Source organism: Platalea leucorodia (assembly GCF_965183815.1).
Source record: "Platalea leucorodia genome assembly, chromosome: 8".
In the NCBI taxonomy this organism is placed as follows: Eukaryota; Metazoa; Chordata; class Aves; order Pelecaniformes; family Threskiornithidae; genus Platalea; species Platalea leucorodia.
In genome coordinates this window covers 53,898,268-53,917,113 of record NC_138830.1, presented here as the reverse complement: position 1 = coordinate 53,917,113, position 18,846 = coordinate 53,898,268, and positions in this window count along the sequence as shown.

Here is an 18,846-nt window from a genome sequence, read left to right as displayed (position 1 = left end):
ACACAGTCTTCCCAGTTTGCAAACTGATGTCGATCTTCCTCCATATGGACATAAGCCTCTTTTGAATATGTATTCCATTTATTCCTTTTTTGACTCAGCGGGGCTGGATATAGCTGGAGGGTGCAGGGGAAAGGGGAGAAGGGAGAAAAAGCCAGAGTTATGTTTAATAAAAATAGCATGAATGCTCAAAGATAGTGCTCTGGGAATGAATCAATATGGTCTCTCATATGTACTGCAGAGAGGACAGAGGGCAGGCTCTGACGAACACATGGTCCCAATAAGACAACACACTTATTCCTAGAAATAAAATTCAGATGCTTTTGGGAATGCTTGTTAGACAAGATGAAGTGCAGAAAAGATAAGAACTCCTTGATTAATTAAGAGAGAACACAAAGTACTATGAGCAAGCCATCAGAAACAACATTTCTTTGGCGAGGTAAGTGGTGGGAGAAGATGTTTGCAAGCTATGGCAGCTGCACATCAATCTCTGGAGGCTGGTTTTTAAAGGAAAGTAACTCCATGCTGCATATGGGGAGAAGTCTCTGAGACACTAAAACCTAACGAAAGACTTGTTGCTATGCAAAATGATGAGGCAGACTTAAGCCATTAACTGTATTTTTGGCACAGAAGTTTTCTTCTTCCATTCTTAGAAGCACATTTAAAATCCTTACCACTGTTTTGAAGATTTTCTCCATCTGAAATGCAGCAATAATTATACTCTTTCCTGAACTTGCAGGGATTAGTGAGCATAAATCCACCAATGCTCAGGTGATTCTCAGGTACCAGAAGCAATGGTAGCCATAAAATTACCTGCTTGGAGAGAGGCTGTCTGGATAAAAAGAATAATTGAAAGACAGAAGCCAGTGAGGCCTTTTTTTCTCGGTAACGTATAATTAGAAACAGTATGCTTCTGAGATTATAAGCAGTGTGAAACCATATCATTAGCATATAATTACAATGGCAGACATGACAAATTTATCTAGACCAGATGTCTATTAAATCAGTTCCCTCCTTTCGTGGATGCAGTTTCTTAGGGTATATATATCACTGAATGATATTTGTGATACAGTTAGCAGCAAAATCTCTCTTTACATTTTCAGGTACTTCTTATTACAGTGAACATTACATTTCCACAGTGCTGCGATTTTCACAGTATAGTGAGGGGCTGCTTATTCTTCCAGCTGTTATCTCCTAAAAACATTTGGTCTTTGTAGTGATTATTCATAAAATAAAAAAAATAGTTTAAGAAATTTCTTGGGTAGCACCTTTCTATTTTTCCAAAAAGCATCAGGCCAATTAGTTTACTGTGCTTTAAACTCACTGTATGTTTAAAAAGCAGGACAGTCACACAGGTACCTATAAGGAGTGTGAATGTCATGGCAGCCTAAGCTGAAGGTCACAGGACTGATCATGGAGGATGCTGATGAGGTTTAAGGCTGACATTCAGCATCCTATGGTGCTGGGCAACAGCCATATGGACCACCATCAGTTCCAGCCTCATCCACTCTCTGAATAGGTAGAAACCCAACAGAGGCAAATTACTCCATCAGTGACATCAAAGCTGAACAGTTTATTTCTTCCAGTGCTGTGAAAGAGGTATGTGAACGAGGGAGAGGAAATGAGATCTGGCTCCAGTCTTACTCCCTGCTCACTTCTCTACAGTCTCCAAAAGGCCCCTCCACCCCCAGCTAATACCATTCCCATTAAAGCTAATGTCAACTGACCAAGAAACAACATGCCCCCCAAAGAAAAAAGTTAGCCAAAACCCTCGACACATCTTGGGTTTGGCTTGGTGGCAGTTTTGCACGAGTGCTCGTTTCATCCCCTGCTGGAAACCCATCCTTAAGTAGCTGTATCTCAAAGACCTTCAGGTATGACAGAGATCCTTTAGAGTCCAAACCCACCAAATCTGGCATTGTTTAGAGACATACCAAATTTCTGGAGTAGTCATGAGTCACACCTTGAGGTGGCAAACAAAATCCGAGTAAGGACATAGGCTCTTCTCTGCAATGACTTAACAGCATCTCCAGCAGGAATGGCATTAACCATACAGCCTTCTTCAAGTCCCCATGATGGACACGACATGATGGACAATGATGTGACGGACATGGGATAACATCACCCATCATACAGGAGAATGGAGAGGAGAAAAGCAAAAGATCAGGACTTTCACCTCATTTCTCTCCAAACTTATTTTGCTTTACTGCTGCCAAATACATTCATTTAACATTTACTCATTTTGCTTTTAGATCAATTAGATTCAATATTCTATGACAACCCTTTGGGGAAAATAGAAAGTTAAGCAAGCTCCAATCACTATGCTGAAAATATTCCCTTAGGATGATATTAAAAAACAAACAAACAAACAAACACCAAAAACCACACCACAAAACTTTTTCCACCAGGTTTGAATGACAAATTGTGGTCTTTACAAATTGTCAAGCACAAATCACACAAAGAGCCTACTGCCAGCAATGACTTCAGGTTGCTTAATTCATGAAATTCCCAGTTATTTCACTGATGTACTGACTGTTCATCGCAGACGAAACCCGAATTGGATTTGGGGAATAAATCTAAGATGTTTTACATTCTTCTGATGACCGAAGGTTAAGCTGATGGCTTGTTCTTTCTGAGTTCATATAACTTTCGTTCTTGGCTACAGCGTGTTTGGCCAAGGCCAGAATTTCAGAAGCGCTAAGTGCTCATTTAGGTTTCTAAAAATGAAACAGCCTGAGTTTCAGATCTGTTGAGAAACGGGAGCTCCCACTGGGAATAACAACTGCATTTGCAACGATGTCTTCATGTAGCCACAGGTCATTCCTGGTTTAGAAATAAATCCCCCTTTTTGGACACCTGAGTAAAATCTGAGTAAAACCTTATTTCCCAGTCTACATGGGGTCTCCTGGAGTTCGATGCCCTTTGCAAACCTGTCCCTTGCTGGCAAACGCTTCATAGCAGACACCTGACGCCTGCATGCACCGGTTTGAATTTCTCTTCTTTGTTTTCCATAAGCAGGAGTAAGTTCTCAGAAAGAGGAAATGCCTGCAATATTTTTGAAACGGCATATTTTTCCTCACATCAACAAATACCTCTATCAGTGGGTATTCCTTGGGGATATTTCAGAGGACTTCTTGTTTCTTTTCCTTTCTTGAAAGAGATTAGCTGATCAACACTTGAAATAATTATAAAAAAAGGGAACAAACTTCATTAAATACTTTTTGGGGAAAAGAATATTTGTTGGTTTCAGAATGATTTCTCATTTGTAATTGAACTTTGAAAGTCACAGAAGAAGGGAGGGAAATGAAAATATTTAGTAATAAATAAAATGAAACGTACCGAAAGGACAGAAAAAACACATTTTGGTTCTTATTTTTGTTTGCAAGCATCAGTCATGGTACCAGCTTCTGACTTAAATTTGAGACCCTTGGCAACTCACTTTCAGCGCATGTGGCTGAGATTTCAAAATTCATAATCAGCTTTATTTTACCTTCTATAACTAAGAGGAAAGCTATGTCCCAGGTAGCAAAAATGACAAATTTGGGGGAATAACACATTCTGTCTGAAAAGATAAGAATTTCAGAATAGATCGTATCTGACACCATCAACTCATGAAAGCATTAACACGTTTATGAAACTCCAGCTCGCTCACCAAAATTAACATGTAGCTTATTTCAATGAACTTATTTTACTGTCTCACAGGTGAGACTTTTCTCAGTGTTTCACTCTCTGGCAGGGAAATTCTCTGTTTCCACTTATTTCCTACAAAGATGACATCCCCTTCTTTTCCACGAGTCTTTCCTAGGCTGGGCTTTACATGGGAAAATCCAGACTTAAATAATCGCAGGAGTTTGGGACGAGCTCTGCTCTGTCTTAGACCAATCCAGCCCAAACTCCTCCAAACTGTCAACGTATTCAACACTGAATAGAAAGCAGAAGACACACACTGGAGCATGCTATCCGAATGAAAACATATGAAGAAAACCAAAGGAGAAGTACCCAGCCTTCCAGTCCTTCCCTCATTCACTCTCTTCATTGCCCTTGGGATGAGATGTTCCCCACACACTAGTCCAGATTTATGCCAGACAGAGAAATACAGGGTTGCAGCAGACCACCTGCTCTAAATCACCATTTACCACACCAAGAAACTCAGTTCTAATTTTCACCATCCCAGACTAGGGCTTCATGTCTGGATTGGAAATGTCAGTACCTCTGCAGCCACTAAAGAAAAATTGACGTGTCATGGAATCATAGAATAATTTAGGTTGGAAAACAACTTTAAGATCATTGAGTCCAGTCATAAACCTAACACCACCAAGTCCACTACTAAACCATGTCCCTAAGCACCACATCTACCCATCTTTTAAATATCTCCAGGGATGGGGACTCAACCACTTCCCCGGGCAGCCTGTTCCAACGCTTGATAACCTTTTCAGTGAAGAAATTTTTCCTAATACCCAATCTAAACCTCCCCTGGTGCAACTTGAGGCTGTTTCCTCTTGTCCTGTGTCCAGAGGGTGATTCATCCCAGACTAAGACAGGTCTACAAGGGACCAGGGATGAACTGCATAGCGATGCCAATCTCTCTAAACAGAGCGCATGGGGAGCATAGGTGACTTACACTCAACCTGCAATTTTTTTTGGAAGGTGAAGTCACCTAAGATGAATTCCCCCTGCCAACAGAGAAAATGACACACACAGACATCAAGAATTAAGCTGGATTCATTGGCCGCAGGTGACGTCGACCTCTGACTAAAGCAAATATCTCAGCCTGAACTGGGGCTGGCAGTGAGAGAGGAGCAACGTTACCTCACTGGCTGCTGCTTGGAGTAGGCATGGGACTCATCTGGAGCACGCCGCTGCCTGGGGGCAAGTTTTTTGGCTTTTCTTGCTGAAAACGACATGCCATTAGTCAGGAGTAACCAACCTTGAAAAGAGTATTTGCTATGACTCCCATCTCCCCTGCAAACGACATTCCTGCTGCTTCGAGCTTTTTCGGTTAGAGTGTTGACACTTCTTCAGATCTGTCATTAGCTCAGCTGCAGAGAAAACAGAAACGCTATTCAAAACCCAGATCCAACGTGGGAGGTTAGGAGTGCAAATTCTCACTTCGCACTGAAAGCACGATGAGTGTTTTACGCTGCTGTTGTTCTTTCTATTTTAGGGGATGCCCTTATTATTTCATAAGCCCTTTTCTATCATATAAAGCACCCATTTTAAGGTATTCTTCTATCAAAGTCATGCTCATATATCTTAAGACATAATCTCCTACATTTCCAAAAATTAACCCAGGACTTAGATTTTGGCTTGTATCTTACAAATTCCTAGTTGTGGGTCTAAAAGCATTTACCTTTTTCTTTGAATTTCTTTTGTATTTTAAGATTTCTGTGGTGTAATCTAGATCCAGCTTTTTTTTGAGGATGCAAATTTCACCAAAATCCACCTTTTCTGGTTGTAAGATTTTGATTCCATTCCCCTTTATATCTTTACACTGTATTTTTGGTACATGAGATAAACATCAACAGATTTTGGCTCAGTTCAAGAAGCAGCAAGAATGGGTTGACCTTTGGTTGTGATCATCTGAACCGTTATCTGTGTTACAGTAAACAGAGGAGCTGAAAGCAAGGTTCCTGCCGGGGAAATCGTGCAGCATTTTGTTGGGTAGTTTTGGTTTCTGTTCTTGTCCCCTAGATTTTCTAGCTTGGCCATTCTTCAGATAAATTATAAGTTCAGGATAAATGTGGAGTTCCTCCGAATTACTCCTTCCAGTGTTGTCTTCTGAGTAAACCAAGTGCAAATATAAAAAGCTCAGAAAGGATAGAAGACATATCACTTTAAAAAAAAAACCAAACAGGTCAAGTCCACTTTAGCTGCAATAATCCATTATATATTTGCATGTCTGATCTTGCAGCTCTTGCACACACACAAAGATCTTGTTGGAGCCCTGTGTCAAGGTGAGAAGGAAAGTTCTTCAACCAACACGTGTAGAGTGCTCTGGAGAAAAATGTTCTATTTATGCAAGGGACTGGAAATCTGAAACAGGCACAAACCTAAAGAAATATTGATTTTTTTTTAAAATGATGGCTTATCTAAAATGGCTATCATATTGAAATTAATGAGGCTTTGAGGACAATATCTATGAGTCTTAATGGATAATATTAAAGGGATAAGCTAAAAAGAAAAATGAGAAAATCAATAGGAAAAGATAGTTTAGTCTACAGAACTGAAGCACAGTTATTTTATCTGTTTTTAAAACAGGAGATGAGAAAACCCAATAGTTCCTAGGAATCACTGCCTCTCTCTGCTCCACAACTACACATCCAGAAGTAGTCATTATAAACCATCCATCTCAGCTAGACATTGAAAGATAGAAAATGACTATCATCAGCAAATATTTAATCCAGCACTGTCATTCAGTAGCTTATCCTGTGGTTCCTTCCCCAACCAAAGCTCTGAGTAACATTAATGGCACTCGGGTCTCTCTGAATGCGGGAAAGAAATGCTGGTGTTGGTTGGGGTGCATATTTGTACACTTACAGTCTTTAGCACACTCCGGTGTACCCATCATCTCTAACCAGCTATCAGTCCTACATCCTATGGGGACTTTTCCTTTTTTCTTATTTCTAGTAGGCATATCTTTTAAAAATGCCTTAGTGACCATGAAGAAATCTGATATAACATAGTGATTCAACAACATCCATAAACCAAGAAGTGGTTGTTCATCAAAATCAATGAATACCAGATGCATCTTTCTCAACTCCTGGAGTTTCAGGATTACTGCATTCATCTATAGGTGGATATAGTCTGCCTTTCTCATCCAAAATGAGAAGCAATTTTTAAAGTATTTGGGGCAAATTCAGACAGATTTTTCTTTCTAAAAGATTCTCCCACAAAAAAAGTGGTAAATAGACACACTGACGTGTTGGAAAGATGTTTTTTATGACTTTAAATTGGAGAAATTATTGTAAACATCAAGCTATATTTTCCCCCATAATATCCATTTTTGAACACGTCAGTCTCTTCTGGACTGCCTTACTCATAATTGCTGCTCTCTTAGACTAGTGGGTATAGTAAAAGAAAGTGACTGTTTACTGAATGACAAATACACACATACACAAAACTCCTAGTTTCATAGATGTTTTCAGGAAGCTATAACCCCTGATAAATCTTTGCAGACCACTGAGATGAATAATATTTGTGGATACATTTTTGAGGCTACCAAACTGGAGAGGTATTTGTGGCTGTGGGCTTTACCACTCACACGAAAAAGTATGTTTTCCTTATATCCATCATATAGGCTATATTTTTCACATCTGCCTTTAATTAGACTGATTTCATATCTTAAAGAGTATGTGACATCAAATGAATCATTTAGAAATTGGAGTTAACCAGCAAATGTCACAGTCCTTTTCATTCATGAGTAGCCGCAGTGTCAAAATTCCCTAAAGCAGAGTTTCTAGCAAATCTTCCGAACCCAAATGTGTAGTAAATGTCACAGTCTCAGGGACAGGTCTGATATGTGTTTTTATGCCATATACCAGTTTACATGACCAGTGGTTACACTGAACCAGTCCTTTTATTAGGGAATAGCACTGAAATCAGGAGGGTTTTGCAGATAATAATCTGATCCACTTCGTTCAATGGGACCATATGGATTCAAAAGGTGTTAAGATCTAGCCTAAATCTAATCTGAAGGGACACACTAGCTGGCAAGCTGCACAAAAATCATTTTATCAAAATGACCTCATGGATCTGAACCATTTCTCCATCATCTACTCAGCCCCACGCCAGTCCTCTGACCAGCAAGATCCCTCTTAGCCCAGAGACTTGAGCCCATCAGAGGTACGTATTTACCGTAACATGTCCAATACAGCTTTGGGAGGCAGTTTGAGAAGAGTGCAACAAAGGAGGAAGCTCATCTCTGTTATTCACGGACCTATTTGGAAAGGGATTTTTTTTATTATTGCAATGAGTATGACCACAATGAATGAAATACGGAACATCCCGCAGCGCCCTCCAGCCAGATCTCTGACTCAAAAATTACCATCTGCAAGCTTCCAGATGCCAAAGTCATTCTCAACCTGAATCATTGCATGATCATTTGCCTTTGCCCAAGGTAACGGGGGGCAAAAAATTATGTCTCACACCAAACTTCAATTTCTGAACATCAGGAATGTTTTGGAAAACGTCTCTGTCAACGCTGCAGTCCGTGCTGTTAAATAGTGAATAGCAGGAAACAAAACCCCCTATTTTTCTGCTTTCTCTTTTCCCCACTCCCCAGCTTTGGTCGTGCATTTGCTCACTTTAATGAAAATTTCCTAGAAAGCTCAGCACTTGCTTACCTTCACAGTCTGGGCAGTTTACACTTTAGTTGTTGGTAGTTCTGCTTGTGCAAGAGCCATCCCAGGGGGAAAAAATCCCACCAGTCTTGCAGAAGCAGTGTCACTGGTTTACCTGCTGTAAATCAGGGGGGAAAAGGAAACAGGAAAAAAAAAGGCAGTGACATTTACAACATCTTTTGAAAGAGAAAGGAGAGAATATATACCATGTTATGGCATTAGGATTCTGCAGTGTTTTGAGAATTAGCTGCTAGCTTATATATACATGTGTGTGTGTACTATGTGTATATATATTGCATATAATATCTATAATATATATAATGTGTATGTATATTGTGTATAATATCTATAATATGTATGTTATACGTGTATCTAAATATACACATGGGATATAAAAGTCATCTTTCCCATTCTTGCTTTGCCTGCTGGCTTATCTGATGGCCCAGAGCAGAAGGGACAGGGAAGCCCCCCCTTGCCCTGTCCTGGGTTTACCATGTGGGTGCCAAACTCAGCAACAAGCCGGCACATCTGTTGTTTTATTTTCTGTCATCTAACCTGCATCGATCCTGCCTCCTCATGGTATGTAAAATTTTGAAAGGGTAAAGGAAAAATTCAACAGAGGAAAAAGTAATGAAAGAAAAATGGAAGGGCTTTACCAGCTCTAATAATAATTACTTGCAGGAGCCCATGCATAGGGAGAAGGAGGGGCAGCATCTGTGCTAACAGGATGATCTGTGGCGGCACAGCTAAAGTGCAATACCAGATAATGCACTCAAACTCCCAGTGCTACAACTATTTTTTCACTGCCATGGAGAATAACCTCATCTCTGTCCTCCTGTTTGTTTGGGTTTTTTTTCTCCAGATATTTTGGGGGGGAAGGGGGAAACCAGCCTTGAATCCTGGAGGAGCTCTCAAACCCAAGCTTCATTTCTGATTTCAGTTATGTTTAGAGCATAACATGGGTTTGTTATTCTGTGGTCCCTTGCTGAAACAGGTCAGTGTGGCCTCCCCAGTTAAAAGATGCCTGCCAATTATACTTTGCTCCAGGCCAAAATTCTGCATAAAAACACCAATGAAATATTAGCACAGGGAAAAAGCTCTTTATTGCTCTTATTTATATTCCATCAGCACTTAGGGGATGGATGCTTCTAGACCAAGTGCTGTTCAGAAAAGCAGTAAGAAACAGTCCCTGCCTGTAATAAACAAAGTAAACAAGAAGTAGGAAGGAAAACTGAAGAGTGAAAACAGAGGCCAGATCTGCTCGGTCCCCGGTGCATGTCTGTCCCACTGGATCATGCCGCTGCATTAGGAGATGCATCTGAATCTGGATCTCACAGTGCGGGAGAGAGTTTAATCATGCATCTAATAATTTTCACTTAAAGAGGCACCAAGGAACTGATCCACAGTACTAATTCCTTTATACAAAAGAAGGGCTACCATGGCAATTACTGAAAATTATTTAGCAACGTCTTATGAGCCAAGAGACTGTCCATGAACTTAGATAGAGTGAAACACCATCACCATGGACTGAAATCAGTCCATTTTGGCCAGAATTTCATTGATGCATATAGAAGGTACACATAAAAGGAGATAGCCATCGCTCTAGGATTCTGTTTTCCCAATTTTATAAAACAGGTAATCTCATCTTTCTCCAGCACACCTCCAGCACCTCTGCTTGCTTCCAGTTAGGACTTTCTAACTTACATTGGCCCCCGTGAATAACCAGCCTGAGAGCAGTAAGCAATTTACACTCCATAGTTGCAATATTCTGTTTATGCACATAGTTTTTTGGCCCATTTTTCTCCTTAGAAGAATATGCAACATTAATTACATTCTTTTTTTTTCCAGAAGAGTTGATAGAAACACATCCAAAAGCCATATTTCCCTAGGCAATAGCCTGCTTTAATAAATTCTTATTGCACTGGAAATAATTGTATTTTAATCTGTAAAACAGAGATTAGGCAAAAGGATTTCTAATATTGCTTAAGCACTTCATGCCAAGCAACTATTTAATTGTACTTTAAATTAAAGAAAGAGTGTAATTTGTTACTTTTTGTCATACTAAAGGGGGTTGGATACATTTCTTCACCAGAGTTATTCTAGTTATATACTGGCATAACTGATAGATAAGTTCAGTTCAAGATATTAAGAAACCAACCAACATTTGCTGTATGCACAGTAGATGACTGTGCGATGACTCCGATATGCATTGCTAAACCACACACTTCTGCTCATGAATATTCAACCTTTTTACAGAAATTTAGTCTAATCGCTGCTTGAAAAATAAATCTCAAACAAGAGCAATAACAATAAGGGGCTTTCAGAGACAGCAATTCTTACTCAGCCAAGACCACAAGTTGGATAAATTAAACAATGAAGTACACATCTTCAAAAATTACTTTTATGTCTATGTTCTGTTGGCAACCAGATCCCTGTACATCGCAATAATCTATAGACAATGAGATTCAGGCTGCTGGCTAGTTTTCCACCAGTGAGAAATTACCAAAACTGGGGGAAAAACCATTCTCTTAACTAAACGCATGTAAATCGATACCAGCTCTATTGAAACCAGCTCACCTAAAGCAGGGTTATTCTGCATTTACCATCATTTTGAACAGAATGCAACGCAATTAAATTCATCCAGAGCATAAGGAAATCATGCTTCTGATAATGCATGACACAGGCACAAAAGAGCATGCAAAGTGCAGCATTTGCATTTTGTTTGCTCTTAGTTTTCACTAGCACAAGGATACTCATCATCAGCCTCGGGTACCCTGAAGCACTGCTGAACATGGTAACCTTTCCTGGTGCAGAGACTTCACAACACATTGCACACCAGATATCAGTTCGGTCTGGCTAATTTAAACAAAATCCACTTAAAGCAACTTGATCAAACAGGAAAAGGTTGATATGATGCTCAGACTTTCCTCTTACTCAAGATGGCAGCAGAGATATTATGAGTCACTTAACAGAGCTGGCTCCTGGATTTATTTTCTGCACCTCTAAAAGGACTGTTCTCGAGTCACTGGAAACAGATTCGTTTTGGATTGGAACAAGGCAGAATCTAATAGAAAATAAAACAAGAGAGTCAGGAGATGTTTCCGGATGTTACTTACTGCGTCCTGTTGCTCCTGGCCATCTCCACTTCTTTCCGCAGAGGAACACATGATGTTTGCACAGCCTCATTAGAGAAATTACTTGTCTCCAGGTTGCAATATCAGAGAGACAAACTGGAGGAGTATCCTGGAAAAGAAGAAATGTATGATGTGAAACAGATGTTTTCCTTTAATTGCTTATTGCAGATGCAGCCCAGTAACTAATCCACCTGCTGTCTTCCCATAGGGATAATTACTCACCCTGTGATCCCAGCCAACTGAATTTATGTTTTCCATGCCTCGTTATACCCATCTCCACTTTGCCCAACAACACGCACCGAAGTGCTGCACAAGTGCAAAGCTTTTATAAACAGCTACATCTTTCTGCACCTCTATGTAGAGTTTGGAAGCTTTTCATAACTTTCCTCATGTCATCATTCAAAAGTAAAGCCTCTCATACATCTCTTTCCCCCAAAACATTGCACCTGGTGGACCTTTTGGGTTCATGAAGCTTTCAAACAAAAAAAGGAAAAGGTCTCTAATCATAGGTGAAGTATCAGTAAACACAAACATTTTCAGTGTGGTTACTTATGTACATAGATTCATATGGCAAGTAGGGTTTTCCAGAGAACCTAGAGATGTTAATTGAAATTAATAGTGGCATCATGACAGTATATGTGAGAGCAGAGCTTACATGTCACAGCAGTAAATAGGGCACAGTTCAGTCTGAAATCCCTGTTTCTTCTAACACTTTTGTCATAAGAACTGATCAGAAAGACACAGTGAAAGTTTATGAATATCCAGGTTGATTTTTAATTTGTTCATATGTTGCTATTCTAAAACACATTTAACACAGAGGAATGGCCAATGTTTACCTATCATTTTCCCCATATATTTCAAGACTCGCACTCAGTGATGCTGGCCACTGAGGACAGAAGCACCTGGTAGGGAGTTCTGATTGTGCTTAATATGTAATTAGCAGTTAAAACCAGCTAATTGCATCAAGAACAACACAAGCTTCAAGGGATCTCTGTGTGTCACCTCCACCAAGCCACTGCTGGAAGCAGAAGCAGCTCATGTCTCTGACACTCCATCGGTGGCACTAGCTGTCCTACTCATTGCCAAGGAAATTTGGGTTTGGTGGAGTGGCTGGCAGGCAAGCGATGGGAGCTGAGAAATTGTCATTGACTGAACTTGATAGGACTGGAAAAAGAGCGTGACCCGAGGTACAAGCTTTGTTATGGTCCTCGTTAACGCAGCCTTCATCTTTTCTTCTTTTCAAGGGAGCTACTTATTTCTATGCCTCAGGCGCGAGCCAGAGCCAGCTGGAGATAATTTAGTCCTACTTCACTGATGTTGATGTCTCTGGATTTAATATTGGCTTTTCTGGAACCCTACTATGACTCTTTGGCTTGGCGAGGTGGCTCAGGTAGTTATCCTGAGCATAATATTTTGTTAACCAACCGGCTGCAGATCTATTTCAAATACGAAACAGGAATCTGGTCGTCCAGGACTAACAAACCTCCTCAAGCTCTTCCACTGCTTGATGCTCAGCGGCCCCCAGCTCTGGGGAATGTCTTCAAAAGCCTTTCAGTGAGCAGCTTAACTAACGCCTGCTGGAGAAACACAAAAAAGCAAAACGAAGTCTTCAGAGAGAAAATCCAGTGGCTGGAGAGATGGGTGGATGCTGCTGGGAAAGGTGGAGAGGGAGCTGTGGAGAGCAGGGGTGTGCCTTGAGCTCTATCAATGGAGGTCACCATGGACTTTGCTCAGCAGAAGGGACATCCAGATTCAGCCGGCCCAAACCCCACTGCTGTCCCCATGCCTCATGTTTCCCAGTGCCCCTGGGGGCCTGTGAATACCTGATTCAAAGGACCTCAGCAATGGCCTAAGGAGAAGCTGGAGAGAGCCCAGATACAGCAAGTCTTAAGAACAGACAATAAAAAGCTGAGGCACGTCACGACAGCCTTTGTTCATGCTGTCATGCCTGGGGACAGGCATGAAACCATGCCCTGAAATCCCTGCCAAACCGGAAAGCCAGAGTGGGATTAAAAAAAATGTCCCATGCAAGACTTCTCAGGTAATATTTTACCTGCACTGTTGCTCATCAGCACTATCCAGGGATGGTATCAGCCTTGTGTTGCCCACTGTTGTTCCTCATGTGCAGGATAATTTGGTACACAAGGACACCAGTGATGGAAAGGAGATACTAAGTGTGTCCTCATCAGTGTTATACAGACCATCAGTGTTATCAGAGGAGCAACACAAAGGAGGAGCATGCAGAGACACAGTGATTCAGAGCCTATAGAAACCAAGCCCCTGTAAGCTTACAGTAACTTTAGCTTGACCTAACAGAACCTAGACTTCCCTCAAATGTGTTCAGCAGAAGAGCAAAGCCAAATTTAAAATATCTTTTTGGTTTCATTTCAAATAGTTCATCTCCAATTTGATGCCTGACTTACACACAGGTCTGGTGAGAAATATTGGTGTGATATATATCACAAATTGAGATTTTTTTATTCAAGCTCCTTAAAATCTCATCTGTTATATCAGTAGCTGTTATTACACCCACTTACGTAGGTAAGTGTGGTCCCATTTCTTGCCAGTGGTGTGGAAAAGCCCTGGACATAACCCAACAGTTTTGATGTCTGCAGTAGCCATACTCTACCTTCTCTTTCATGAAGAAAAATTAGCTACAATACTTCAGATAAAAGAAATAAAACCAATATTAAAATCTGTCTCATTGAATTAAATGAAAGTAGCCTTTCAGACTGCCCGTTCTGTGAATAACCTTACCTTCATGTTTACTGACTATTGGACAGAAATCTGAATTATCCCAAATTTTATCAGAATAAATCAACTAAACAACAACAACAAAAAACCCTTCTAAAAAGGACAGACATTCTTAACAGCCATCTGGAATACATTATTCCTTTCCAAGTAGCATTGTTAATACTGAAAGTGTTGCAATAATATCCTTTTCTAATGTGGTTCTCCTGTGGCTCCATCCATAATAAAACTAGCCGATGCCAAAGAATCCACTTAGCATGACAAGATCCCCCAAACCTGGATTATTTGTATAAGACTCTAATTTGACATTCTGAGTTTCATGGTCCAATGAAATTTCTTATAATATTTCTAAAGGACACCAAAGAATGAGCATCATCTAATTTGGGGAAATGCTTTTGCTGAACCATACACCCTCCAAATTCTTTAAATCCTAAACCCAACGAAGGAGGGATTGAGATTGAAAATGAGGGAAACCTTCCCTGTTTCCTGTCTTGAAAAGCCTAAAAGAACCATACCTTTTTTATTTTCTTCAGTATTTGGTCAGCTCTGCAGTATGGCTGCATTCAAAGTTTACCTGGATATTACAGAAAAAGTGTAATATACGTTACTCTCACGGATGAATGCCACTCAAAGCACAACACCCTTACACCAAGATACTCAGAAAAATCTAATAATACTGAGGGCTCAAACAGAGGCAGCTGAAACAAAACTACCCAGCAGAAAGAACTGAACAGTCACCATTTCTGAGCTCAAATAAATCGAAGAGTGGCCTGCCAGGTTCCCAAATAAAGGTATTTCTACCACATTAATGGTGGCCAGTGCTAGGAAGGTGTCTTTTTTCATAAAAACATCTCCACTTCTGCCACCTTGCAGGTATTTATTTGTAGCTATGTCTCATTTCCCAGCACCGTTCCATTTCAATCCTTAAAGAAGCGATCAGGGCTAGAGGGATGGGTACCGTAAAACTAATTTCCCTAGGAAATTAGACTTAATATGATAGAAGTTCCGTAGACTTTGCTGCAGCCAGGTTTTCACCCTATTTTTTCACTCTCCCTTTGCCCATGTGCTGATGCATTATCTGAGCCTTCCCTACTTATACAACCTCAGTTTATCTAGCTGTACACATTCACAATTATGCAAAAAATAGTTATCTTTTGTAAAAGCTTTTCAGAGCTTCGTGGGGAAAAACAAGGAGTGAATGCAAAAAAAAAAAAAAAAAAAAAAAAAAAGAGATCATCATAACAGAGCCTGTTAGATGCTGGAGATTACCAGTTCCAGTTGTTCTATCAGCCAAACACTTCCAAGCAATTTAGCCCACAGCAGCAAATCTCAATGAAAAGCTGCTCAAAAAAGGGGATGAGAAGAGTCAGAGCCATTTCAGAACTTCTTTGAAGTCTTAGTCTTCACCATCAGTCTGCTCTTCCCTGAGGTCCCTTTGCTGTGCTTCAGCCCAAATGCCATCCCCTCGCAGAGAATTAAAGAGCCCTGGGTGCAACTTTGCATTGTTGTTTGCCCACACTGAGAAACGAAGCCCATGATTTGCAAGAAGCCACAATACCAGCAAGAAAATTTTGTCCGTGTGGTTGTTGGCAACCACGGGGACAAAATATGGCTTGAAGTCATAACAGGACCTGGGGTCCCCTCCCTTCACCCCTGCCACCCTCGCTGAGATCCAGCTGTGAGCTTTTCTTCTTGTTTTCTTTATTGTCTGTGTTGCCTGATAGTAGAGGTCCTGCCAATCTACAATTAGAACTTTGTGCTCTGACTGCCCAGAGATAGGGCAGTAATTTATCTAGCCGACATGCCAAGGACTTGCCAACAATGTCAAAAGCGAGTTTGTTATAAATGATTCTTCTTGGGGCATTTCCTTCACTTGCTGATGGAGGAAAAGCAAAGAAAAAATGACAAAGAGCCCCGGTCCTTTTCTTCAGACAACTGTGATTTATTATAGGCGAACCGAGGAGGATTCCAAAAACATTACTCCTATAAGGGAAGGTAACTCAATCTCCAGCAAAAATAAACAGCCATGTTTAAATAAACCTTCTGAGAATTGTTACTGCTCTTTTCCCCCGAAGTCGGGGGAGCATTTCTTTCCTCTGATATTGTGCTACCGCGCAAAATGCTGGTAAGTGCCTGCGCTGAAGACCCAGGGCTCTCCTCTGATTTGGGTGGCCTGGTAAGTCGTAAAAGGCAGAGAACAAAGGGAAAATTTAAAGTATTATGAGCTGCAGTTGAAGTGCCCGACAGATGTTGGTTTGCTGCTTATGGGAACTGCCTTTCTGCATCGGAGCAGAGGTTCCCCCAGCTTGGTGCCCAGGCTCCTACCTGGCTAACGGTGGGGTAGGGAAGGGTAGATGTGCAAGGTCTTTCCCTGATGCCAGTGGCCAGTGGTCAGTGGTTTAGGGACTTCCCACAGCTCTTCCATGAGTAGTGAAGTCAATAAATCACTCTAACATTGAGGCCACATACCTTGCTAGCATCTGAGGACTTCACAGCAGTGAATGATGTCCCTCATGGAAGCCTTGGGAGAAAAGCTCAAGCCAGTGAAATAGAAATGGCAATACAAGTCTCTCATTTTACTGATGCAGAGGACTTGAGCCCACTTTCAAAGCACACATAACAGAGGTAACAGCAAGTCCTACACAATAACCTTCCTGACTCACTCAGGAAGCCGGGCACCTTATTTTAACTCCCTCCACAATCAAGAGACAAGCATCTCTTTCTGCCCATTGGAGCATCACATCATTTTCTGGGCTCTGGGCTCTTCTGGGTGATGCCATGTAAGAAAAAAAAAAGCTTCACTGGGCCAGAAAAAGAGCATTAGCAAGAAGACAACTGCAGAGTATCAACTGAGTCACTCACTGAGGAGATAGGTGTCCTCATTTCAGGCACCACTCCTAAGACTCTGTGTTTCATATTGCTCCTCAGTCAAAATTCACAAAAGGCAGGAAAATATTCACATTTTCTTTTCTCTGTGGAAGGTTAGTTCTTCAAGCATTACTACAGAGACATACCTCACAGTTTGGTCTCCAGCACCCTTAATGTAAGTCTTTTCAAAGTATCGGGGTCCCCACAGACTTTAGAGCTTTCAGCAATACTAAGACACCTGGGGACAACAACCTTCCCATGGCTCAGAGGACAGGATCCAGCCCCTCTGCACTGAGGCCTCCAGACTTTCTTCTTTCCCCTGTGAGAAAATGAGAGAGAGATGGTTAAATGCCACCCTCTTTCCTCCTCTCCTGCTTTGGCGCCATGGCAGCAAATTGCTTACCACAACCACTAGCAAATGGATTAATAAAAGTTTGAAAATACATGCAGATGTTCAAGAAAATTCAGCTCATGGGCATCCAGCCCAGTGAAGCTTACAGAGAATGGCACCTACCTGTCAGTAAAGACTGACCACTGATATTTAGGTCATGCTTTTCCTTCTCGTCGTGCACACATAACCCCAGCCTCTGATCCCATGAGGCATGGAGAGCCCCAGTGAATTGCCATGTTCCTCAACACCCCACTGTGATTTATTGCCTTGACTGAGTGTGAGCTGGTTTGCAAGGTAGCCTTGTAACTTCTGTCTTACTGGCCTTGCTCTTTGCTTTGCTTTCTTTTTCTGAACCGTTTTTTCATTAGCATGAGCTATTAGGAAAACATATTGGAGTAATGTGAATCCCATTCTCCCCACCGAGGTAAGACATAATTAATGACACAAGGCAAATTAGTCCTATAGTTGCTTGGGATTGTTGTTCTCTTATATGCTATGAACTCGTCACCTAGACTCAGGGCAGATTTTTTCTTGTTAAGCTTACTGTGCTTTATGAAGTTTATTCCTTCACAGTTCATCAGCAAGAGAAAGGTAATTACAGCAGCCTTTTTTACCGCACTTAAAAAACTAATAGGATAAAGGACTGGGGAGAAAAACAGCAAGTCCTCTCTTTATGGATTTCTGTGACAATTAAAAGGTTGGCAAGAATAATTTACTCATGAATTAATAGTGAACTAAGCTCCTCTGGTCAGCTGAGAACCAGGCTAAAGACCAGAGGTGCCTCACACACCACTTCAGGCAAATCAGGCAGGGTTAAATCCCCTGATGAGCCGAGGCAGCCGGGACATCCTATGGTGCAAAGCAGACCACTGTTGCCAAGGCTCCTTTTCCAGTCTGTGGAGACAGCAAGACACCTTGGCCCAGGCTCCGAAATAGCTGGCATGGGAAGCAGGGAACTCCTGGCCAAGGGAAAATGCCGACAGAAGAAGTATGCCTTCAGCCACAGTTCTCATGGGGAATTAGGTGCTCCAGTTGCTGGCTCCCAGTCTCACTGTGACAATCTGCATGGTTGGATAAATGCCCCGAGGCAGACTCCTCAGCTGAATCGCAGCCCTCACCTATGCAGTCACTGAGCTACATTGTTAGAGGTCTCACCTGTGAGGCATGAGACATCTCTCTCATCCCTGGGCCAAGAATTACTTCAGTATCTGATGCTAACAGTGTGCTGGATCCCGGATGACAGCCCTTGTCTCCGCATTGGCTGGGCAGTGCAGTCATGCTGACGGTCATTTTCTGGCTCAACACACAATAAATTTTCCACGACTGAGCTTAATGAATACAAAAGCCTTGGGAACATCCTATCCTT